Here is an 8,999-nt window from a genome sequence, read left to right on the forward strand (position 1 = left end):
TACTGCAATGGCGTTTTTGTGTAATTAGGCAAAACTTCCTTATAAGGTGTATTTATTTCTACAGAAGCAAACTGCCTCCTGTCTTACAAATTTTACCTTTCTTTCCAGCTGTGGACTTTAGTTCATATTTCCCAGATTAGGATTAATTTTTTGTTTGGTGCGAGCTCAACCTCTTACTTTTATAGAATAGGGCGTTTTTTCGGTTTTTTTGGAAAACTGGGAAAATGGTGGGGGCCTTACTTTTAATTTTGTTGAAGAAGAAGTACCTGGTGGTTGGATCACCCAAGAAAGTCCCCCTCACCTTTTGTTATTCCATATCAACGGGGCCTTCGGAATCCTAGACTTTTCGTAAGGTTGGTTATAGGTTTTTATTGATTAAGGTGTATAATGTATTATCAGCTACAAGGGGGCCCCTTGTTTAAAAGGATTTTAAATAATAGTGTTTCCAACTTGTCAATACAACACCCTCAAATGAAACTAACACATAGTTTATGTGGTAATATGCATATCCTCTCTCTTAATTAAAAATTTTAATTAAAACATGGGGATATCATTCAACCGACATAATTGAAAACACAACATTATATACCCAAAATTATTATGTTTGATATATTATTTCATTACAATTTATGTCTGTGTCGCAATCAATATTGTGTTCATGAACTGAACGTGAGAAAAAACTTTCTTATTAAAATATGTAAACATTTTACATAAATTTACATTGATTAAAAACAAAATGAGTGGCTTTTCCAGAACTTAAGAACATTTAAATAAAATATATGGAATAAGAAAATTGCGAATTTCAATAATAAACCTATTTCATTTGATTTCTACACATTATAATCTTTTTGCTTTTCATAACTTTTAGGTAAAGGTTTATATTGTAAATGAAAACGTATTAAATTGATTAACTAAAAACCACACCTTTTGATGATTAGAACGATAAACTTTTGTTTTGTTTTATTTGTAAACAAACACCTGCAATTCACTTTGAATATATTTTATTATAGATTTATTATATTCTTAGCATATTTAAAAATGACTAAAAACCTAAAAGAAAAAAATAAATTTAATTGAAATTTTGAGTTTAACCGAAAAATTTTACTAGTAAACACATTCACTGCTAGAAAAAAGATTAAAACTCACAAGGGCATGCTAACTTTTTTTTTATTGTAAAACATACCTTAACATGAGGTAACTCCATAAACAGCAATAAAACAAATGTTTAGACTACCCCCAAATTCTTCCGAAAATGTGACCGTCATTGGTTAAGTCTCGATCGGAGACGGCAGCACATAGCAGTAAATGTTTGGAAAAACAAGTCAAAAACAGTTTTTATTATCATAAAAGGTCCTGTTTTACAAAAGTTAAATCCTAGTATTAATTTTTATTTACACTATTTACATCTTCTCCCAACCATCCTTCATTGAGTTTTCTTATGGGGTTGTGCCACTTGTCAAGCAGGCAAGTGCACAAAGCCCTGGCTTCACACGGGCATGGGCACAAACGAAAAACGGTTAGTGTTTTTTTTTTTCTTTTCTTTGGCACATTCGCCTGCATCTCTTACGTTTGAATCGATCCCCAACATTACTTCGTACTTCTGGTTTGGAAAGTACAGGCCTAGCGGCTGATAGTTGGGCGTGGACGCGGAAGCTCGGCGGGACGTGTGGCGGTGGCAAGAGCTTCTCGATGACAGCATTTCGAAAGTCATACAGTCTTCATTCTTTTGCCTCTGCGAGAATGGGCACAAATTATTGCAGTTTGAATGCGTTGATCATCATGAGGAAACATGTGGATAAATGTCTTTTTGTACCCATCTGAGAGATTTTATGCTCCATTGCATAATAATCATCATCTGGTCACTCACGGTGCACTCCCTTCATGTGGTGGCATTATAGTGGGATGATATTATGAGTGGTTTCTTCACGAGGTTGCCCCGTCTGTTCCACAGAAACTCCCCCAGTGGTTTTCAAACTGAGTTAAATATGTACATTACTTGGCGCTTGTCGCACTACTTGGCAACCATCACTCCCTCCGCAAAATCTCTGTTTTCTTTCCCTTTTTCAGTTTTTTTGGCCTTCACTTCAGCGGGGAGGTACTTACGATTTAGCAACAAGTTACCAGTACAATGATGTATCTCTGGCAAGAAGTTGGGAAGCCATAGGGAAACCTGTTGTAATAGTTGTCCCTCCACTGAACAGTGAGTGACCAACTCCTAAGTTTCCCCTCGCATAAGATACTTTTTAACAACATTGGTTGCGTTGTCCTTTCTACCACCTTAACTCTCCCGCCTTTGCCAGATGAATACTGTCTAAGGAAAGGCACAAACTCCTTCAGGATCACAAAGCGAGTATAACTTTATTCCATACTTGTGCCTATTCCCTCTTTATGTGTACTGTCGGAATTTGAGTGTTTCCTCTCAGAGTACAGTACTTTCTCAATTGAAAGTTCTCGACCGAGATAATACCACTGATTCCATATTATTCATTGAAATAGTTTATTAGCATTCTTAATTTTGTACAGACCGGTCGATCATCATCTTGTTCATGTTGCTGGTCATTGCGGACTAAATGAATACACCCCGAAAACTGAGTAAAAATCTGTCTCTGCTCATTTGTTGCCTAATTTACAAAATCACAGTTGAATATCCTGTTCGTTCGTTTCCAGTAATCGCATTACTCTATTCATCCTCACAACCCCCCATATAGATAGGATAATTCCAATAAATGTCTTACATTCTTCAATAGTTAAGATCCTTCCACTTATTTATTTATTCTAGAATTACGCTTCAAATTTGGTGCAAAGACAACCTGATAGGCTATACTCATTTTGTTGCGCGTAACTATGTTTTGCAAAACATCATCAATCAGGAGCTCAAAACCGTCAATTGGGTTTTGTTTCGCCTGGTACAGTTACCAAGAGCTTCATTCACCTTTTAAAAGGTATGTTTCGCCAATCCTGCTATGAAGGGGGGCCCCACTGTGGATTGTTAAACAATGTCCCCCTCTGGCCTCACTTTCACCCTCAACTTAGGCGGGGCGTCGAGCTGCGCATACCAAGAGTACTGTCTCATGGCCGCCGCCGCTTTACACCCAACCACATTTCCGGAACTCACTCGGTTCTAACTCACTGGCATAAAACAAGGCCTTGTAAATCGTCATCCAGAAAGTCTACTTGAACCCCGCCATGTGCACTAACAGACAGTATAATGTATCAATAACTAAACCCAAACGTATGCACACTAACTGAAAATTCAACTATTTAGCTCCTTGATGAGCAAATACAGAACTTTTAGGTTAGTAACGCCCAGCTAGAAAATTATTGACAACGTTACCAACTTAAGAGCTGGAGGCAAACTGACCATATGTTTGCAACAATAACCGACAGTTTCTCCGATCGAGACTCCGTTAGCAGTGAATGTGAATATTTTTATCGTAACATTTGTTTTTTATTTTGAATGATGTACATTTTATATTGGAATACTTGTACATATGTTCAATTAAATATATTGATAAATAACAGAGAAAATAGTTTTTTCAAAAACAAGGGACAATTTCTATTTATAACAAATTCTTACCTTCACGGAGGCTTCAGCCAACTGGGATGTTGCCGTTTTTCATCTTCAGTTAAGGCTCATTGGCAGAAGCGACAGTCCAAAAAGCGAAGGTTACGGAAAAAGGAACCCAAAAAATAAAACAAACAGAAGATTTTTGCCTCCAACGTTTGAAAAGAGTCCTTGATGTGAGTATAACAAAAGGAGACTGGTTGTCGTCAATGGATTTTCCACGACAGGTCTTTATAACCCTTTAATGCTGCTGATGTGGACTTTTCTAGAAGTCATTAAATCACAGAGAAGATTTGATAGTCAAAAAAGCTGTTGTCCAACAGTCCAGTGAGCTGGCTCTACGGATGTAGATTTTGTTTTACATGTGATGCAACAACGAAAATTTGCGTGAGAGGGGAAATTGGGGGCTGTTTAAGAAAGGAGGAAATCCTCAAAGACCGAGGATGAAAAACAGTTTGTATTGTGATTAATGTGGACAGCGACTAAAAAGAGGCCGGTAAAGGACTTACAGAGATGGCACTAGAGAATATAGTAAAAACAAGTACCAAGAACTGATAAGAACCTGGCGGGGCACACAGCACCAACAGAAGGCATTGCTACAAAAAGACAGTTTGTTAACCAATTGCGGAATGCGGAGTAAAACTGATAGCTATTGGTCAGGGACTGATGTGGTGGCAAAGTGACACAACCCAACACGAAGAACTCGTATTAACCAACATTATTTGATCTCCTGGGAATTATATGAATTCCCCATAGAACTGTAGGACTTACCTGTAGTATTATTCAACAGATACGTCTATCTTGATATTCAAATTTTGTGAAAAAATACCTAATTTAGATCAAACACTTCGTCCCCCCCACTGTGTCTACTGCCGTTTACATACCCCCCAACAAAAATTTCAACTTCTAACGACAAACGACCTTTCTTACTTTCGATCCTACCAAAATTAGTGTTCCCAATTTTGCTTCAAAACCTTTGTCTAGAAAAATCCTACTACTTCACCATTCTTTGGACACTGTATGACTCCCTCACCCATTCCAACTCCCACTGCTAACAACCGACTACTAGTAGTAGTTGTGCCTACGCAAAACGCCCGCCTTTGATAACGTACTACACATACAAACTCTACTAACTATAAAGTCCACTTTTAACACGTTAGTCAGAACTAAAAGAGCAACGGTGCCCTCTCCCTTTTTACAAAAGAGCACTGTTTTGGCCAGGATAGACCCAGAAATCCAAGAAACTATGTTAAAAGAATTAAGACTTCCTATGTGCTATTAACAATAGAGGGAAATGGAAAGGAATATTATAAGAAGAAAAGAACGAAGATAAGGAAAGTATAGCCCGACGAGAGGAAAAAGGAAAGGAAGAAACTTTTGATGGAGGCGAAAGCCAAAATCAAAAAATGAAAAGAGGAGAGCTGAAAGAGAACGAAATGCAAACCCGAAAAGTTTTCAGAAAAGGAGGAATATGGAAAATGAGGAGGATGAACCTGACGACCAACATCGGCCCAGTTTAGAACTTCCAGACCCATAAACCCCCCTCCCCCCCATAAACCCTTTAAAATGTATAACGAGCTTCAGCCAAGCCAGTGGGTTTGACTGTTCGACGTAATGATTTAATGGGAGAAATAAGAAGTTTGTTTGTAGGGCAAATAATGTCAACAATTATAAAAGAAGATAAGGACATGGAAAAATTAAATTTTTGGAAAAGAAGTATGTGAATGGGAAAAATTTATTATGGCCCCCCCGGAACGAAAGGATGACGAATAACACAGTCTCCCCCTTAGTGAGCATAGTACCAGTCATCTTTCGTGATGCCTACATATGATAGGTGGGGGTTACCTATCATTTTGAAAGACTTTAAATAAACACAAAACTCTTCAAAAACTTTCTTTCGTTTCTTAATGCGTACGCTATGATTTACTTTCATTTGATTATGAAATAAGATATATGAAATAATGTTCAACAATGTACAGACACTTTAAAAAAAACTGGGCTCTACTCGAAAAATTAAATTATATTAATGTAGATTTTCCCAAATGTGTTACATCTAATAAACTGTTAATGTCTTACTGTAAATGTCTGAGTTTGAGATGTATTATAGTGGTAAACTAAGTATTATTTAAGGTGTAACTTCTTTATAGAAGTAAAGATTACCTTTTGTTGTTGGTCATCATTGTAAATTAATGTAGCATCTGTTCGAAATAAATTATAAAGCAATGAAAATTAAGGTAATATTTTAAATAAAAAGCGTATTTATTTGTATGTAACTTGTAGTAATTAAGATTAATCTTTCCTTTGTAATCACTTAATTAGTGGAGAGAGTTTCATGGACAAGACGCACAGGATTATCAGATGATTTACTGGACTGATAAGAATGTTGTTTAGTTAACACTACCTGTATAGGATGGCCGCAAATACGAATCCAGTTAAAAGAATGTTTTATTAGGGTACATGCTTCTTCTGTCATCAAAACCAAGTAGCCCCAAAAATACTTTCGTATAAAATATAAATTTGGGTACACAATTTATGAGGAATTTAATGTCTTGTATACTTTCTTTCTTGATTATTATACTTTTTGTAATATTATGATTGTAATCCTTCCAAAACATTTTTAATCTCTAAATAAAAAGAATTGTATATGATGTAAAATTGAGAGACTAAAATTTTTTTAGCACTTCCCCTCCCAAATAATTTTTACGAAAACTTCTAAATCAACTTTTGAGTTATGAGCTGCATGAAGATCACCAGTCTTGCAATTGTCCGATAAGCTGTGTGCCGTGCGACCTTAGGATATATTATTTTAGCTGACAACGTGTTTTGTTAATATTGATCGAACTGTAACTACGTAAAATAAATTGTTATCCCTAGAGTAATCAAATTGCTGCAGAGTTTAACGTTTGTATAAATAAACTTTTAGTTTTCCAAGTCAATAACAATGAAACTACTTTATGCACGTTCTCAAGCGGTATAAATAAAACCCGTCTGTTGATCGTCCATTCATGCTTCAGGAGGGATAATGGAAAGCAATAATAAATTTTGTACAATGTCTGGACCAAAAAGGGAGGATTTTAACCTGGTCACTGGGAATCTAGGCTCCCAAAAAAATCACGGGCCTATTTGTCAACAGTCACGGAGTTATACGGCTATCAGCTGTTCATTATTTGTCAAGCATTGATTATAAGAATGCAATTTTACAGTAGTTATAGCTATATGTTTTTAGCCCCTTGAAAACCTGTTTATTTATGTGTGTACACAATATATTGGGGATACTCAAAATATAAGTAAGTAATTTTCGTTCAGACTTTAAAAGATATCTAAGAATTTTGAACATATTATTATTATAAAACTGCCATGATGTACCCTTGAAGGTCTACGTAATTATGGGTGTTTTACCACTTACATACATCGAGTTTGAGGATTCACCAGAACTTAAGTTAATGGTTTTCTATTGAAAATGATTTTCTAACAATAAAAATCATATTTTTAGCTTTTAGATAGTACGAGAGGCTTGGATGTTTCTCTCACAAAACAGCTCTATACAAGGTTAATATCTGAATACTTACGTACTCTTTCCGCGCCACTAAGTCTCTTGTTTTTTCCTGAACTATCAACACGGTATGTTTCTGGATGCCTAATTCCCTTTTTTCTCTTTCTTGGGTGTTAACTCAACTCATCACATTTCACGTTTCGGTCATTTGTAATTGTAATATGGCGAAAACAAGTTATTTAGGTGGTTAAAATAACAATCGAAATACTGTAAAGGGTAATAAGGGTTTAAAACAAATACGCATTTTTAGGATACCAACACACAAAACTGTTTAGAAACACGGATTTTAGTTAACACAACCCCCCAACTGTTTGGATATAAAGTACAGTCGACCTTGATATATCGAACCTCTAGAGGATTTACAAAACTTCGATATATCAATAATTTCGGATATAATGAGGTTCGATAATATATAGGCTGTTTAGGGGCAGACTTCGATATAATAGAGGTTTACAAAACTGTTGTTGTATTATTCATTATATCAATGGTTAACTCTGACAGACCTTTCGATAATATAGAGGTCCACAACCCCACTACAATAATACAGTACAATTAAGAAATTCGTACATTAAACTATCGGGAAATGTTCGAATAAGAAATTTATAACAAGTACACCAAATACAACAATTTAAATTTATTTATTTTTTAAACTAAACGTATAGAGTAATATTATTACATAATAATATGAATATAAATACTTTAACGTCTTAAGAAGTCTTGTTGTACAGTATAAAATACCACAAGTCCTGAAAATACGGTTTCTACTGTACTGTAATTTTAAATGTTTAAAAATGCTACTGTAAAGTAGGCTTACATACATGTTATAAAGAGTTTGCAAAACTTATTTTATGTATGTTAAAAACAAAATCTGGAAAAATTGTTTTACTTTTGTCTACCTGTGAAAGTCACTTTGGTCCAACGCGTCGTCTAAAATGGATAAAGACTGGATTATTTTTGTCATCCATAGACGTCTTCTTTTGGAAGAACACTTCGCAACGTTGTTGATGGCACACCCGGGACATCGCGCGTAAGGTGGGGTCAGGCGTTTCGATTCGTTGTTCGTCATCATCCTCGCCGTCCTCGACTACACTGTCTTCTACACTCGTGTCCTTGGAAACGGATGCAATAATGTCTGCATCGCTTAATTTGCCGCAAGTAGCAAGCTCGTCATCGACGGCCACAAAGTCTTCGAAAGAACAGCCCTTCCAAGTAAGGGCCTGAGTCACTTTGTCCCACACTGTACAGGACTAGCAAGTCACCGTCAGTTATCCGTTTCAACGCGAAATGAACAGTCTTCTACAACACTTTCCTCTTCTTCGTCAACTTGCTGTTTAAAGCCCACTTTTCTTGAAGCAGTTCTTTATATAGTATTTTTCGGTAACATTTGTTCCACGCCTTAGAAGCCAATCCACATTGCATCAAGTTATGCTTATTTTTGTAGGGGATTCTTGTCCTCGAGGTCACGAAGGAAGAAGGCGTACAACTTCCTTCCGGTAATGAACTTTAAAGTTCTTAATTATTCCTTGATTCAATGGCTGTAGCTTGGATGTGGTGTTTGGAGGTAAGAACTCGTATTTTTATGTTTTTCATTTTGGGATGTCATCACCGTGAGCAGTAGCGTTGTCAATAAACAAGAGTATTTTTTTTCTTCTTTCTTCTTTTCTTCATTTAGTTTGTCTGTCCAAGTCCGTTAGCCAATTTCTCAAAAACCCTGAGTTCATCCATGACTTTTTGTTTGATGTGTAGTCCATTGGAAAGCTTTGAAACCCCCTTTGAAACACCTTGGATTTTTAGATTTTCCTATCATCAATGGTTTAAGCTTCACGGGTGCCAATTTGATTTGTTTTCCAAAGCAGCAATGTAACTCTTTGTTTACTATTC

The sequence above is a fragment of the Homalodisca vitripennis genome, unplaced genomic scaffold (assembly GCF_021130785.1).
Source record: "Homalodisca vitripennis isolate AUS2020 unplaced genomic scaffold, UT_GWSS_2.1 ScUCBcl_339;HRSCAF=2120, whole genome shotgun sequence".
Classification (NCBI taxonomy): Eukaryota; Metazoa; Arthropoda; class Insecta; order Hemiptera; family Cicadellidae; genus Homalodisca; species Homalodisca vitripennis.